At 27.9% G+C, this 19,108-nt stretch overlaps 1 protein-coding gene across 6 annotated transcripts in view; it reads left to right on the forward strand.

Annotated features, from left to right (window-relative positions):
- Positions 1-19,108, forward strand: part of Syt7 (Synaptotagmin 7) — a 589,787-nt gene that overhangs the window by 100,844 nt on the left and 469,835 nt on the right. For 5 of the 6 annotated variants that reach the window (XM_088198058.1, XM_088198052.1, XM_088198055.1 and 2 more), the window contains exon 3: positions 4,883-4,935. The exons of the other annotated variant lie outside the window; for it this stretch is intronic. The gene's annotated coding sequence lies outside the window, so the exon portion shown is untranslated. The remainder of the gene's footprint in view (positions 1-4,882; positions 4,936-19,108) is intronic. 6 annotated transcript variants of the gene reach the window in all.

The raw sequence follows: 19,108 nt of genomic DNA on the forward strand, positions 1-19,108 counted from the left end.
AGGTAGTCTCTGAAACGCTTTTTGACTATTTAAAAGCTGACTGGAAAAAGTTTAAAGATATAGTCGAGTCTCGTTTGCAAGATGAGCGACAGAATTATACTCCGCATAACATTAAACAAATTGACGATGATATCAGTTATTTAACATCCGTTATCGAAGAAGCCAAAATATCATCAATTCCGACGCGTAAAAATCATAATAATAAAAATCAACTTACTCCACAACTTATCGAAATAATAAAAATCAAAAATAAACTAAGAAAACAGTGGCAAAATAATAAATCTCCGCGACTTAAATCTGTAATAAACCGCGTAACTAGTTATATTCGCGATAAAATTCAGCAAATAAAAAACGAATCGTGGACGCGTAAACTAAAAAATCTAAGCCCGGCAGATAATTCCTTATGGAAAATAACTAAATCACTTAAATATAAACATTCGGAAATACCCCCATTAAAAAATGGAAACACCATCGCATGCACGAACAAGGATAAGGCAGAAAATTTAGCCAGCGCTTTCTCCACATCTTATTCGCTTACTGTAAATTACTTAGATTCAAAAATAGACAACAAAGTCGCCCGTGCGATACGAAATATTAATTCATCTAGCGTAGATATTAGTTTAGTGAACAAAGTTGGTTTATCAGAAGTTAATAACATCATAAAAAATTTAAAGAATAGAAAAAGTCCCGGTATAGATAAATTAGATAACGTTACGATAAAACAACTTCCAAGAATTAGCATCAATTATCTAACAAATATTTTTAATGCCTGCTTATCTTTCGGGTACTTTCCCGCTATTTGGAAAACCGCAAAGATCCACCCAATTAGAAAGCCAGGAAAGGATAACACTATCGCAATTAATTATCGTCCAATAAGCTTATTACCGTCATTCAGTAAACTATTTGAAAAAATAATTTTATCACGTTTAAAGGGATCTTTGGGGAATAAAATTATCAATGAACAATTTGGCTTCCGCGAAAACCACTCTACGACTCATCAGCTTAATAGGTTAACAGAGCACATCTCTGCTAATTTTAACATGAAAAAATCAACGGGACTCTTATTGTTAGATGTGGAAAAAGCGTTTGATACTGTGTGGCATGATGGGTTGATTTACAAACTCCACAAATATAAAACCCCTAACTATCTGCTACACTTGTTACGCTCCTACCTTGATCGTCGAAGTTATGTTGTTTCAGTAAATAATGAACAATCGATACCGCGTAATATCCCAGCTGGTGTTCCTCAGGGGAGTTTACTTGGACCGTTCCTTTTCATTTTGTACACAAATGATATACCTATTTTAAAAAATACTTGTCTTTCAATGTATGCCGATGATACGGCGATAATGAGTAGCTCTTACGGTCTTAAACCTATTTCAATAAAATTGCAAAAATCCTTAACTCTCTTAAGTAATTATTTCAAAAAGTGGAAAATAAAATTAAATCAGGACAAAACGGAGGCTATAATTTTTACAACTCGAAGACAACCTTTGCCCCCGACTATTATAAGCGAGCAGGGAAAGTGTATAGAATGGAAGGCGAGCGTTAAGTACCTCGGAATTCACCTGGACTCCAAGCTTAAATTTAATAAACATATAACCGAACTTAAATCTAAAGGGCTCGCAGCCATTGCGGCGTTAAAACCAATTTTTAATCGAAAAAGTGCGCTAAATACTAAAAATAAAATTCTATTATATAAGCAATTAATCAGACCGGCAATGACTTACGCCTGCCCAGTGTGGAGTAATACGTGTAATACTAACTTTTCTAAGCTACAAGTTGTTCAAAATAAAGCTATAAAAATAATTTATAATACACCTTTTTATACTAACCTCAAAAAACTTCATAATAAATATTTAATTCCAACTATTAAAGAACATGTTCACCACCATACTAATAATTATTATAAAAAAATACCGCGAAATCATACTAACCCGTTAATCTCAAGAATCGGTGATTACGACAAAAACAAACTCAAATTTAAATATAAACACAAAATGCCAAAGCACATCTTGCTCTGACGCATAAATTTTATCTATTAATTTAACAGCTCCAGGTCCACGAGTTTTATATTAAAAATATATATTTATAATTTAAATTTTTTTTTTTTTTTTTTTTTTTTTTTTTTTTTTGTTAAAGGTGTTTATGTACTTTGACCTAAACTTAACGTATTTTATGTTCTTTTATTATTCTTATTTTTGTAATTCCTCTTAATTTAGCTAATCAATCGTAAATTGTGATAATGGTAATTAACCAGCAACCAATGAAATGTAAATATATATGTTTATAAAAATGTATTATTTAATTATGTAATAAACAAAAATTAAAAAAAAAAAAAAATATATATAAATCAAGCCGTAAAGTTAGTAATTTATAGTTAAGTATTCGTAAGAGAACATTAATGAATATGTGTGAAGACCTTGCAAATTTAGTTTACGAATTGCGAACGAGTTTATCTTGATTAATTAGGCTTTACTTTCTTTGTCCTTAATCATTCTTAACAACTTAGTTACCACAACTATTTTAGTGGCTATTATTTTATTATTTTATATTTAATTTTACATTTTTTGTTATATATTTTATGAAATGCGATTTATATGTATGCATATTATTTATCTATTTATGCATATTAAGTAACAATTTATTTTATATTCATGTAGGTTGAATAAATATTATCTTATTATAAATAGATGAACTATTATATTGTATATAAATAATATAGACACACATATTCTTATCTTGTATGTTTAAAATACCATATTAAGCCTTCAAAAAATACGATTTAAGCCGAAGGATAACACCATACATATTGTATCATATTTTACTTACGAAAACATTTTTTACGCATCTTTTCTCATCTCGCAAAAAACTTATTTCATAAAGAAGACGCTGAAGCGTCCTTTATAAATAAACATACGTATGTTTATATGTGTATCCGTACATGCACAATATATACAAACTATTATTTTTCTCCTTGAAATTTCTCACTATGCTTCAAATATATTATAAAATTCTGGCATGAGACGCTCCGAAAGGAAATTGCCTAGCATATCGAAAATCTGCAATATTTCCCTAGGCAGTTGTTATTCGAGTATAAATTATCTTCCATCAGTGTTTCTAATGGTTATTGTGCGTTTAACCGAAAAAATATGTCTTACATCACACAAGAACACGCGAGCGGAATACAATAAAAAAGTTTTTAAACCAAATTTACCGCTTTTAGTGATGTAAGAAAACAATATAAATCCATTATGATATCAAGACTGGCACGATATAACACTGATGTAAGTCATTGCTTAGTCAATAAAAGGTCATGGGTTAAAATCTCATATTAGCTCCAAAATTTTAAATTTATATAACTTTTGATCAATCACTATTCATTATATTTTAAATAAAATGTGAATTAATTAAACGCTGGCCTCATGAAATTCTGTGAGAAAAATATCAAATTTTATTTGTTATTTGGGTGTAATATTTTTACAAGATCTGTGTGTACAATACAGAACCATCCATCATACTTTGTAGAATAAATGAACCCGTATTGACGTATTGGCTAAGCATTTGAGAGCCACTTCTCTCCGTTCAAAATGATTAAATCTACATTAGAGGGAGATGAAATCTGCAGCTCTTGTTCCATTCGCATTTATTCAAATTTCGAGATGGAAATCTCACCGAGAGCTGTGGAAAACATTTTCGTTCAGCTAATATCTCACACTTTGCTCCAGGCACAGATTTCGATTTAGACTTATTTTCGTATTTTTAAACTGTTATAATGGGTTTTTTTAAATCGTATTTTAGAAATTCTTATCAAATATTAGTATGTTGACAAAACATGTATTCCATTAATATTACGCTACTAACATGATTAATGCATAAATGCATTTAAAATATTCCCATTCTGTTCCTATGTGTATTACCATGAATTTTTACCTTTAAATTAATATTATCAATCATATCTTAAACTCTTTTTATCGTATCTGAAAGATAATAATTTTATATTAAAATTATTTTTGATTTGATAGATATTTTATTTCATGAATTAGGAAGAGCAATGAAAACACGATAAATCAGTGGTATAAGTCAATGAGTGACACGCGAAAGATCTTGGTAAGAACCTTACCTTAAACTCATTTTATAGTTTATTACAAATAGGTTCTTCTAGGATCTATACTAATACTTACTTTAAATTTTAGTTAATTGTATCATTTCCCTCCTTTCAATGATACTATAAAATAAGATTAAATCTACATATAGTACATATTCTTATAATTACAGAATATTTCATTTTTTCAATTTTTGTATTTTGGTAAAAGTAACAGCTTTTTATATTAATTATAATTAGGTTTTTTGCTGATTTTATTTTAGAAAAATATTTTTTAATTACCTAAAAAATTAAAAAATCTTTGTTGTATCGTTGGTGTAAATTTTTACATAGTATTGTTTTATAAAATAGAATAGTTAATTAACAGACTTCATTATTATATTCAGAGAATTTTATTTTCAAGCATCATAAATATATGTCACCTCTTATATTATTTTATTTATAATAAACGTATTTCTTCAAAAACGTAATTGCCGATGTACATAATATATATATATTAAATTTTAACAAATATAAATAATCATATTTTTACTGCTAGATTTATACAAAAATCACTACACGTTGCATAATAAATAAAATAGCAAACAATTTTAATCAAACTTAAAAAATCTTTATATTCCTATTTTATTACATATTTTTGAATAATTTACTTTGTCTTATTAATAATTTTATTCATTTATCTTACAAAAACTAAGCTTCAGGGATTGTATTTTATTCTAATTATATCAAATCCTATACTTTATGTCATATTTACGGAGTATTTAAATTTTTTTTCAGTGTGCGGTTTTCCACGATTTTTAAGCCAGATTTCCTGTTGTCAAAAATAGACTGTAAGTACATATTGTTTTCAATTATATAATAAAAAGTTAATATGTTTTTACCATTTTACCGTCGCGTTTACTTACAGACTAAAAAATAAACACTTGTATTTAGAGATCCTTTGTCGAAAAATTTTATTAAAAAAAAATTAAACCTTAATTTAGAAAATTTTACGCGTTGATAAAAATCATATATAAATTGATACGTTTCGTCTTTATTAATATCGTGACGCTTTACTATATATGTAGAATATATTTTATGATTCATTTTTCAAATGTCAATTATGTAAAATATATTGACTTTCGTTTTTAAAGCAATTTGTTAAATAGTACATATTTAATTATTAAGTGATTTCTTAAGTAAGTAAAACTTGAAAAATGCTAAAGTTATTTTGTTTTAAAAATTGCTTTAATAATAAGCAGAATATTAAGGGTTACTTTTAAATTCTTTGAGGTCACAAATATTCTATAAGCCTTTTTTTAATTTGTCTTGTGTAAATCTAATTAAATATTAGGACGATAGTTCAATTGTGTAAAACAATGACTGGGTTAAAATCACAGACGAACCCCAAAGTTTTTTTCTTTCAGCTTGGGACATTAGTATTAGTTAATATTAAAAATATGAATTCTATAAATCATCACTAATAGATTTTCCTAAGTTTTTATTAGTTAATGTATCGGGAAAAGCTATGAAGGCACTATATAAGTTGTATAAGTCATTGACTAATGCATGAGAGATTTGGTTTTAAATCCGAAATGATCTATAAGGTTTATAAATTTCTGTCGTATCTTTAAGATCAAAAGCAGTAATTATAATAATTAGGATTTCGGTAAATAATTTTGAAATATTTTTTTTAGCTTTCTAATTAAAAGCCAAAATGTAAAAAAACTTTGCCGTATGTACAATATAATATAAATTCATTTATCATTTATTTAAAATTAATTTATATAGTGCATATTTATAAATTTAATTTTAAATTATAGCAGATAATTTTAGATGAAAATAGAAAAATGCAAATATACAAATTGAATACAAAATAAATAGATATTATTTAAAATTGCATAAATAAATATTTAATTTTTACACATTATGTTTTACAAAAAAAATGTATTATAATGTATAATTGATTATATGAAAAATGAGAATTTTTTTTTTTAAATTATTTTTGCCACCTTTTGTCGATCATGAGACTATTAGGTACCGCAGTTATTCGTTATTATTTACTTATTTTATAAGTATTTTTGATATAAAAAATAAACTTGTATGTTGCGCCGACGCACGTGACGATCGGAAATTTGAACGAATTCAAATATTTTAACTTTTAAATTTCACCTTTCATCAAAATTGGGTAGCACGTATCTTAATTAAAAGTAAAAATTATGTTAGGTTCTGAAAATTGTAATATTTTGAGCTTATAATTATTTTTTAATATTGAACGCATCAAACTGCATCACCATGGTTGTGAAACACTAGAATAAATTACCTATACAAATATAAATAAGTCATACCAATTGGTGTCACGATCTCTGCAGTTATGACATTTCGATCGGTTCGGCACCGTTTACAATTTATGGTGTCGCTAACCTTCAACCAAAGTAACCAAGCCATACAGGCCCCATAATACCAATTTACATGCTAATAATATTATACAAAATATAGTTATTCTCAATAAAAAAATGTAGAAGCCGTTCTTATATTTGAACCTTTCAACTACTGGTTATTAGTAATCGTAAATAACTAACACTGAATATGCAATTTGATATGCGAATCAAATTAATTTTATCCATTTACATGAATTATCTCAGTTCATGGACCGTAGGTTCCACAGCATTATCTCTATCTCTCGTGCATCTTTATTGCGTCATTTGCGCTAGTGTCGTGCATTTTAATGATCCTCATTCCTCAATCTGCATCCAACTTGACTAAAGATTATTCTCGCAGACAAGTTCGGAATGCCTAATCTCCGCTGGGGGGTACCATGGCATTTGAATTGTTCCCTAGGTATTTGACTGCAGCTGTAATAATTATTGTCCTTTGTGTCTGCACCGACTAACAAATGTTGTGTGGACTGAGTGGAAAAGTAAACGGTTCGTTGAAACTACAGGTAATAAATGAAACGGAGCGTATAAAGCTCGCTCGTTATAAATAATACATTTTTAATTTTCGCTGGCCATTCCAAAAGTTTCCAAACGTTTATTTTATATATTTTTTATTAGTAAGTAACGCCTTTATATAAAAATATTTTTTTGAGAGAAGTGCAGTGTCAATTGCTTACAACTTTATATATCATCTATTGTTTATTCAGCGCAATAATGATCACGATTCTAAATTTTTATTTCTTAATGATAAACTTAAAATTTAAAATTTGATATATTTTTTTTGTATTTTTTTATATAAAAATGTACATACTATGTATAAATTCATCAACGTATATTTAATATTTCACATTGAAAGTTCAATTTTTGCTGTGAAATTTATGATAAGTAAATATGTGTATAATATGTATGTACGTGAAAAAGTTTCTATCAAATTAGTGAGTGGAGCGTGAATTTGGTTCATATCTGAACTGAATTGTACCGTAAATTTTCCGGCTAGAATTTTTTTCACTTCGGCTTCGAGTAGCACTATGTGCAATTACCGCTTTAATTAAATTTCGAGTGAATTTTTGTGATATTGCACTGCGAAACAATGCGAAACAAATTAGTTTCGGACAACTGCCCAAAAAATATTTATCATGTGCTTTGTGTATAAAATAAATTCGTAAAATTTACCATGATGTATATTTTTATTTTATAATTCTTCTGAATTTTAATCAATATATACATCATTATAACACCTGTATTTTACTAAGGTATCTATCAAGGCGTGCATAAAATATATTTGTAAAAAATTATGGTACTTAGAACACTGCATAATATTAATTTATCCATAAAATTTTAGATTAAAATACTGCCTTAAATTATGTTATGATAAACATATTAAAAGTATTTGTTTTATATTTAAAAAAAATATTTTTTTATAATATTTTGTATGTATTCCTCTTCTTAGACTTTTCGTTGTCAATACATATATTGTATATTTTTATTGATGTGTCATTCTTTTCTACACAATTCCGTGAAAAAAAGCGAATTTTGAATCAAGGTTTTTTATGAATTAACCGATTATGAAAATCGCCATATAAAAATACCCAGAATTATAAATCGCCACAGAAATTAAAAAACCTAAACATTGGACGTTAAGATAAAAACATGAAAAAAAGTCTTACCCGTTTTCCATAACAAAAAAATGTAACTGCACTCATCACATTGTCATGTTTAAGGTCATAATTTTTTTATATTTATTGTCGTACGCACTAGAATGCAGAAAAATTAGGGATGCTAAGATCAATCATTCAATTTGTCAAAATAAAACCGTTCACCAGTCATCAAAACTGCCAAAAAAAAAAAACGTTTAATAAGAACTCAGACACACATATTTATATACTTTACTTTATTTCGTATTTCTTACTACCAGATAGTTTTGAGAAGTATTTCAATGCCAATGACATACCACTCAGTTTTAAAACTAAAACATATGTGATTTTTTTTAAATTTTGTATCATTCATAAAGTATGTATGTATTGATAGTAAATAGTGAAAGTTGCTAATTAAAAAATAAATAAAAAACCAATAGTACAAAAATTTTAAAACAAAAAATAAATACATAATAATTTTTTTTTTTTTTTAATAATAAATAGTTCGATTTTAAATCAGACCTAATTTTGTCAATTAGACTAGAATTTAATTTGCGTGATTCTATTTTTAAATATGGTTTTTATTTATTTTTTTATGTATGTTTGTTAATTAAGCTACTTTTTGCTGTCAAATGAATTAAAAAGATACCGCTTCAAGTAAATTTGTTAACTTATACTGTTACTTAACTCATAATAAGAAGTAACTAAATAAAATCTGGTGGGTATTAATTGATTTTGTTTAAGTCTTAAATTATGTAAGCGTTTTATTATAGTGATTATATTAAATTTAAAAATATTTACTCTAAAGTTTTATTATTTAATATTATTAATCAGATATTATTTTATATCAAACATATTTTGCGCAGTCGCTTCAATGGAAGATTGCTTCTTTTCTAATTTTCTCCCTGCTTCTCTTTCTAAGAAAAATTTATCACGCTTCATCGTAAACATAATAACTTTTTGTATCTTTTTGCGCATCTACGTTGTGTCAATGGTATAAAAAATTCAATTTTTTACATTGAGATGTTGAAAAGATGGAGGAAGTTGACGCACGATTGCAAATACTGATAATGAAGTAAATATTGCATCACAGATAATTCCAAATTGAGAAATTTTATGTAGTTTATTTTTTATGTACACAGTATGTGTTTATAAAACGTGAATAATTTTATTTGTTATTTGAATTCATATATCATATTTTACCTTCAATTGGTTCAATTAAAAATACTTATCATATCCTAACCACACTTAATCTCGGACGAATAACGGATTCTTACAATGCTAGATTTTATTTTTTTCAACAATATTCTATAAAACATTTGAACAAATGTTTGATACACCTGAATTCGTCTCGTGCGGGATTGATATATGCCCATAGCTAAAAAATAGTCTGATGTCTTACGACTTAGGTAGAAGTTGTTGATTGTGTTTTCTTTGTTGCATCACGAGTTGCAACAAAAGAATAAAAAAAAATGATGTCAATGATTTTATTTTAAGAACAGTATATTTTTTATATTCTCATATTTTTTTGAATACATTAAGACAATGTAAGATAAGGGGTGACTCATTAGTAAAAAAAATATGAGTAGAAAAATCTATTAGGTTTTTATGGACGCTCAGTTTTAATCGCAATTAAGTAGACAAAATCCTAATTTAACAATATTCTTGTTAATTTAAAATAAATTAAATATATGTGTTAACTCATATTATTTAATTAAAAATATTTTTTAGATAGTTCATCCTATATTTATATATTTTCTATTTAAGAAAAGCACATCATATAAACGTGATTTGAGATATTGAATCCGCCGAAACAGGATACCGTTGAGATCCCATCACGTGCGATTTTTTTCCTTTCAAAAACCTATTCCTCCTCGCATAGTACACCTTGCCACAAAAAAATATACAAAACCACCACAGACAGGTAACCCGATAGCGATGTCTGCGAATACAAAGCACGTGTTGAGATAACCGATTCTTGTTACCGGAACAAAGGAGTTGCCGGTACCGAGTGAATAAAATTTTACCGGAAGAGTGTTATTACTCTCTCGTGTAGTTTCTACCTGTAGGTTGAACATATTAATGTGTATGCGGGTGTTTTAATTTTTTTAATGATTCTCAGAGAGCTCACAATCGTAATAATAATGATGTTAATTACGATGGTTGGAGATTCGTAATCCCGACGAGGATCAAATATGCCCGCAGAAGTTTATAAATAGAACGTGGAGTGGGGAAATTTAATTAAATATTTTGTACAGCGGATTATGCGTAATCTTTGCATGGGTTTATTTTTACAAAAAATTGAAATCCTTATATTACTTGTAAAGATAATTGTCTGGCGTACTTAATTATAATATAATATAATAATAAAATTGTAATTTGGTACTAGAGATGTATGTATATGAAAAGGATAAGTAATACTTATATTTAAATATAATAATCAGGGCCATTTTTGTCTGGTGTATAATTTTCTTTTTGACATGCAATAGCAATAGAATATATATTATTCAAAGCACGTTGCTCCAACAATGCTTGCATGCTACTTGTGTAATGTTTGTCGTCATTATAAGGCTATCATTGAATCGTTTGAAGAGGTCCGCTGGTCTTACTATTCGTAATTGTGTTACACATCATTGCGTGTTACATCTTAAGTATTTTTTGTTATTAATTATTATACGAATGTCTAGTGTTTCTGTCATAAGTTTGTAAAGTAATTTAAAAAAAATAATGTTTGGTCCGCGTATACTTATATCGCACTGTCGAGCGTAGCTAATATTTCTGAATCAGATCTTAATCAATATACAAACAATGTGATCAAAAAAATATTTTTGTTTAAAAAATAAATAGCTCTGTGTTTGCAAAATGAAACTTAGCTGTATTTTATCTTAAAGTTTAAACAATAACAAGAAACTAAAGTTAATCTCCTAAAAAATATTTTTTGCCCCACAGAAAGTTTGCTGCATATAACGCAGCATTAAAAATAGTTTCTGTAAATAAAAAAAAATCTCTTAAGAATGTCTTTTCAGCTTCATTATCACATAAAAAAATAATAAATATAAAAAAGTTTTTAACTGCATTGAAGTAGTATCAATCAATCCATTTATTTTACCCAGTTACTCGCAAATGCCAGTTTTTAATTCGCTCACACAAAACAACTTCATTTATGTGAGCAGATGAATTATATGTTGGTGAAATATTTTTTTTACATTCGACTTGTATACGCTGGTCCATCCGCAAGGGATGTTAATATTTATTCTGTTTCGAAATCCATGAATAATTTATAGCGATGAACATATTTTAAGTACGGAGTATATATATTCTTCGTGTAATTATTCATCGCTCAAAATGTATTCACGCTACGCGAAAATATCCTCTATATAATGTTAACCCTAAAATGCCTGAGTTATAGAAATTATAAACATGTAAACCTTATCCTTGAGCAATAAAAAATAGTTGCACTAAATTAGCACTAATTTTATTTACACCAGATATAATTTCTCGGAAAAAAAAAGTTAATTTCATTTTATTATGTACATACATTTATGTATATTTTATTGCACAAAAATCTTACATATCTATACAATTAATAGTCTAATCTTTTTTCTTAAAATAATATATATGTTATAGTGAATCATTTATATATCGCATCATGGTAGCACATTTTTTTGCTACAAAATCAAACAACTAAAAAATGTGAATTTACATTTTTTAAACTGTATTAGGGTTATTTTTTCCATTAAAAAGTGATTTGTAAAAAGTTGCCAGTTGCAACGTTTGCATGGCATAACTAATTTGAAATTTGTTGCATGAATTTTCCTACACAGGACTTCAGCTGTGATTGTGCCGGAAAAACGAGAAAATCTCGTGTGAAATCTAATGAAGAACTTTCTGAGCGTGACGTTGCTCAAAGGGGGTGGTGTCAGTACCAGGGGGTGAGTTGAGAATAATATTTATTTTCAATAGACACGGAAGGGGATGGAAAAAAGACGCGTGAAAAATTACACTGTTCACGGCGATAGATTATACTTTTTACCATTCAATGTGCGCGATTTTTGTTTTATGTTTGTTTGGGGGGAATATTGTGTTGCCGTTTATTTATGTACATTTCGAGTTCAATAAATGTTCAGGTGTGTGAGATTTATTACTGAGAAAATTTAGTGCTGTTCAAAATGTCACGGTAGGAGTCGCAACGATGCGTCTGTGACAATATAAGGCGAAAATCCTAGGAAAACCATGAAATTGGATTGTCGCTGGAAAACACAAAACAATAAACCATTCAGAAAACTTTAGTTTATAACATATTGCAAATTACAATATTCTATTAATCTTAGGGTGTCAATAATTTTCTACTGGTTCGATAGAACTGTATTTATATCGATACAAAAAGGATATATTATATGAGCTAAAGTAGCTCATTATTAGAATTTTTAATACCAAGTATGTACGACCTAGCTCAATTTTTAATGAGATTAAGAACATATATAACTAATCTGTGTTGATGGATTGAAATTATAATTGTGTAACAATAACAAATTCTTATTTAATAAAAACAATAGCAATTAAAAAAAACATTATTATAACATAGATTTTAAAGTCAGCAATTAGTGACTTAAATAACTCTTCTATCGTGCTTCTATATTTACTATTATTTTTAAGCCAAAAATATCTCTTTCATATAATTTTTAGTGTTTCTCTTATTAGTCACAATAACCACGCATAAGCAGCAAAAATACTTCTATTTAATGCATGAAATACGCGCGATATACAATGCGTCTAACCTGCGTAAAAACTGTTATTGTTATCTATCTCTTGCATTAACGACCTTCAAAGGTTCCACATTGCAGTATCACTTATTTAGTGCGGCAATACATTTCGTTGGATAAATAATCAATCGATGCAATTGGCCCAATAACATCCGCATCTGTTATTCCCCAGAGCTAAGTTAATTTTTTCATAAATACATATTTTTATTAATAAAATATTAGTTTTTGGAAAGTGCAAATTTTACTGTTTTCATCCTAGATAAAGCGAGTTTCTGGTTTGATAAATTTAGCTCCAATTATAAATCACCAACGTTGTCATATTGTGCTATTATTAAATGTGAAGTATAAACATGCGTATTTATGTTTTTTTTTGATCTCAGATCCAAATTTGAGCATGTTAATTTGAGCTCATCAACCTTTCCGATAGACTGGCGGTGACCGACTGGGCGCAAGTGTTTGTTAACTGATATGATATGTGAATCTGGCGTCAACATACCCCCTATCATAAATTTGAATATTTGCTAGGTGTTGTCAATTAATAAAAATAGCTGTAAATATGACTAAAATTAATTTAACCAATACTTAAAAAACGGATCATTTTAAATGTATATATTAGTTTGAAAAATAATAAAAATATAAATCAGTGTTGTTTATGTAGATTTAACCACATAGTTTTAAATATAGATATAACTGTAACACAAAAGCTTAAAATGCTAGTTTTATGGTTAGTTTTTTTACAAAGATACACGTTGAACTTAATAATAATAATGAAAATATTAAGCTCCCAGAACCCCACGTACTTCGTATGCCAAAATTTCCCTTTCATCGTCGCCTGCTTATTACTCAGGTAACCATGGATCGAATCGGCACGTTCCGAAATATTCCAATTTTCCCTTTTCATCTAATATTATATTATACTCTCGGTTACTTATCACGTTTACGACGTAAGCAACTAGTATCTGTAATATCGTCCCAGATGATTTCCTTTCTGGCTTCATGCCAAAAGAGGAGCTCTCTGGCAATATCGTAAAACAATACGTAACCGAATTTTCACCCCAAAACACCTATGTATGTATACAATGAATAAACATACTGGCGTAATGGGGACAACTGTTGGACTCTTCGGTCATAAATCATGCAGAACGGGAAGCGCTTCATATTAACTTTTTGGCCATCATCATAATCGCGTTAAAGCAGCGGAAAGATGGATTTATTGTGTAATATATGAGGCATCGTGCCATGTATTAAACGTGGCATAATTAGGTATTTGGTATTATGCTCATAAATATATTTATGAATAGTATATTGACCAGCTTAATAGCTGGTTGGGTTACATTCAACGTTTAACAACCAATAGCATTACATTTGGTAAGGAACAAGATATAGTATATTTTATTAAGGAATTTAATAAATTTCTGGTTCTGTTATCTTATTGTTTTTTTTCAATTTTTATGACATATTCTGCCTCAGACTTTACTATGTGCGGTCCCATTTCAAGTTGTTTCAAAATTTTTATGGCTTCTCTATGATTACCAAATAATAACTTAGGTGCTAAGCGTTACATATTGACTTTCATATATAAATTTCTATGTATTACTAATCAGGAAGTAAGACTATAATTTAGAGGCAAAACAATTTTATTCATATTTTCTTACTTTACCTTAGGATTTATTAATTTGAGTCATATTTTTTGCTATTTATGCACGGACAGCAGACAGACACATCTGAGGTTTTTCACACCACACACGATAGGATTTGTCCGGATGTGTGGCCAGCTTATCTTTAAGAAAATCTATACACAATTTTTTTTAATTAGTATATACAAATTCTGATATTTTTAATTTTCAATGCGGTTAATAATTTAAATATTACTATTTATATATAGTGATTGTCGCATATTAATAGTTAGATATACATATTACATTTTTATTTTTACGCCAAAGTTCTACCATTGAGAATAATTTTTATATAAAAAAATATTTTATGGCAATATCATATAAGTCATATAGAAACGTTTCACGTCGTGAGTTTTACGATCTATCGCCAGTTAGTCCATCGTAAAATCGTCACATATTTTTACAGGATGAACCTCTTTTTAGATATTTCATGGCATGTGTCGAGTAGTATCATCATATTTTTTAACTTTTTATGAATAATATTAAATAAATTAATAACTACATATAATTTATATTTAATTTACAAATATCAGTTGAATTTATAAACCGCAAATATATACACTGATATATTTACGTAAGTCTTTGTAATTAACGCCTGAATAAATATTTACTTGGGTCATATAAGATTGCTAACAATAGACTTTTGCACATATGCTTAAAATATCTTGTGTTTGTTGTAGTGAATTATGGCATTATGCAAATTTACTAAGCTCTAAAACAATTTATGCATAGTGTCTTATAATTAAAATTCTCTTGAGCTTGTTATTAATGTATTATAACCAGTAAGGAAGAGAAATTTGTAATTTTATAATAATTTATAAAATTATTTTAATTAATTTTATAATATGCCTTGGTACTTTTATATTCTAAATTATATAAAAATATAACACAATATTTTTGCTACAAAGATTCAATAACTTAAAATTATTTACATAAATTTTAACACGCATTTTAGAAGTGGTAATAATATTTTGCGATTGGTTATTAAAAACTATGATTTTCAATAGATAAATAAAATTTAAAATGTTGGAAATTTATCTTTTAATTAGTTATTTTATAAATATATTTATTCTACTTATGTAATAAAGTTAGTTTTTTGTAGCATTTACAACTATTGTTCAATATAATAATACTATATTTAATATATGTATCAACTTGAAAAAGCACACGTAAATATAGCATTTTTTGTTGAATTTATGAACGAGCTTATTTTTACATTCAATATGTCATACTACACGTCGCTTCTGGTACTGTAAGCTTTCGTACTTTTAATCACTTTAATGTACCTTTCATTATATTTTCCAAAACAGGCGAAATGTCAAATGACACCGTATATGACTATATGACATTAACGTACATGTTTTCTCAAATATTAACTTAAGCTTACTTCAAATTACATCTCATATTTTATATTTTGCATATTCTATATTGAATAAATTATGAACTTTTGTATATCGTAATATCTTAATACTGTTACATTATTTATATATTTATTTTATGACTATATACCACCATTAGAGATTGGTTAGAATTCCATATGGAGCCTAGTGTTTTTTGATTAGTGATTATTATATAATTATTTTTTGATTATTCATCACAATTTTGTGGATGAATACCGTTATCAATAATTAAAATAAAATATGTTTTGCATTGTTACATTTATATTGATTGATAGCTATATAATATAATAGTGCCACACGATTTTAAGACATATTTTTTCTTAATATTTGTCTATAGTTAAGTAAAATTAAGTTTAATAAACTCTAAAGCAAATTAAAATTTTAGGTTATAGCGATGACTAAGTCAAATTGCTATTTTTTAAAATATACTTTTATGTTATAGTAAATATTTTTATCGCCGTCTAAATATGTTTTCGCTTATCGTTCAAATATTTTCTTCTTCTTGTACTAACATTGTTTAGTATAATATAATACTAACCATTAAGAAAACTGAGCGCTCAAATCTTAAATACGGCTTTGAAAAGTTTAAGAAGAGGGCGTTCTTTCGGTCCTGATTTAGTTCCTGATTTTATTTTGAAGGGTTGCGAATTCAATCTCGCTGCTCCAATACAACGTATTTTTGATCTGATTCTCAAGACGTTATCATTTTATGATATTTTAAAATGTAGAAAAGTCACCCCTATTTATAAAAAGGGTAGTAATTTGGGCATAAATATTTATAGACCAGTCGCAGAATTGTTAGCTCCTGCTAAATCAAAGTGACAAAATCTCTTGATGCAAGAATTCAAGTATACGTTGCATATACGGATTTTGAAAAGGCATACGACAAGGTTCTTTATAGGTTATATTAAAATTCTTTTTTTTAACTTCTGAATTCTTAAGTAATTTTAGTTTTTGTATTCAGAATGTCTCCGAGTTCTATGTTGATGCCAGTTAGAGGTAGGACGTCCGCACTTAACGATTCGTTTCTGGCTGTCACCATCCGGCTCCTTTATACGCTGGCAATGCACATTGATCTGTTTAATGTCTTTCACGAGAGAAAACTATTTAGCACAAATAAAATAAATATATAAATGACAGACCGTTTAGTCTAAAGAAAGCCCGAAAGCCACTCGCTTCTAATGGTCAAGCATAGACCCTTACCCACCGGCCCATTAGTCATCCTGTAGGCTTTGCATAGTCAGCTGTGTGTAAACAAAGTCCCCCACCTTAGCCAGATTGCAGCCAGTTTTCCGGTCATGGTTAGCATATATGGTACCCTAGTCTGTTTTTTCATGTTAAAGCGTTTTTTATAAATACTTTAAGGATGTTAAATTTAAAAACAAAATGATTCTTTGCATTATAAACTTTTGCTGCACTTCAGAAATACGTAAAAAATTATTAAATAGAAAAAGTTTTTTAAGCTTTAAAACCAAAACTGTTTCATTCTCAAATCATTAACTTAATGAACATTTTAGAGAGTTTTGATTTTTTTTTTTTTACATATATACACATATATGTATAATCTTTTAATGCTTTATTTATGTCAAGGCACAACATTCTCATTAATATGTGTTACTCGTGCGTATATAAAATGGCCAATAATCGAAAGAAAAACAGATGTGCTAAGGATTGTGTGGAAAAAATCGTATTGCGAAACATAAATGAATGAAAGAACGAACACCCGGTGGTGGTTTTCCATTAAATTTTCACAACGAAAGCCAGAAAACCAGACCGAGAGGCCATTGTGATTGTCGGCCGACCGAGCAGAACGCAACTCGACCGCAAGATGTTTGAGAGCCATCGCAATATGAATAAATCAGAGTTTATAGTAGAACGCAGTGGGTATCCATGGGGATGAGATAAAAGTCACGTCCCTCGGGCCAAAGAAAAAATCGATAAATTATTAATTTTAATTCCTTCTAGTGCCATAAATTTGTGATATGAATGATTGAAACAGCAGGACATGAGCTTTGTTGATACTCAATAGATTGGATAATAATTCAGTTATCTTTCTCCCATTTATGTGAATTATATAAAGTCTGTTTGTGCTATTTTTAATTTAAGAATGTATTGATTGATTTTAAAATGTATTAATTTTTTTTTAATAAATTAGATTGTCTGGAATATAAATTAATAAGAACACATACAAGTTTTCAAGTGATATTTTGTGATTAAGGTTGGCCCTGGAGAAATCTTAATGGCAGAGTAGGTAATTTATATTAAATAATATTTGACGTTCATATATTTTTTTATTCAAGTTGTAAGTAGACATAAAAAATATCGAAACGAATATTATGTTTAAAAAGACCTTACATAATTATTTAGGTATCAAATGACATTTTATTTATTTTTTTGCCAATTTATTTAAGTAATTTCGTTAAAAACGCATTAAATATTATAAACATATATTTCAATAATTAAATGATATTTTTTAAATTATTTTTATTATTATTTCGATATTCGCCGTTCAAGTATTTGTTCATTTTTTTATTACAAATCTGGCCGATTGTCATATTGGCATAAAAATGCATCGCCTTGTTTTTAAGTCGTCTAAAAGATCTAGCTGAACTCTTAAATTCTAGTAAATTATTAGCAGGGCCTGTTCTGGCGTAAGAATAGAAAGCGGCTGTTTTCTCGATCTTATATGGATTGTCTCGGTCGATACTTTGCGTAGCTCCACTTAGTGCGAGTTCAGTTAGACTCTTGTTTATTCCAAGTCGAAAGCGAAGTGGTGCAAGTGTCTAGTATTATTTATATTAAATTCAGTACAACGTTTTTGAGCTTATATACCCCTCGGAAATTAGGGATTGTTTATTGCCTTTTTAGTTCTCGCACGTTTATTCAATACAATAATTAAAATAAATTTAAAAAAATAATAATAAAAAAGTGATAAAATAAATTATTAAAACATAATGATACAAAAAACAAATCAATGCAATACAACTCATAAATTCACTGATTTTTATTATAAATGCAATATTTAATAATAATAAATAAATAACAACAGAAATAGTTATGGAAATATACGTAATATTAACTCACTACTCAAAGGGTTAACCTTTTGAGTTATT

Source organism: Plectrocnemia conspersa, unplaced genomic scaffold (assembly GCF_051122295.1).
Source record: "Plectrocnemia conspersa isolate PC_06_02 unplaced genomic scaffold, ASM5112229v1 ptg000011l, whole genome shotgun sequence".
NCBI lineage: Eukaryota > Metazoa > Arthropoda > Insecta > Trichoptera > Polycentropodidae > Plectrocnemia > Plectrocnemia conspersa.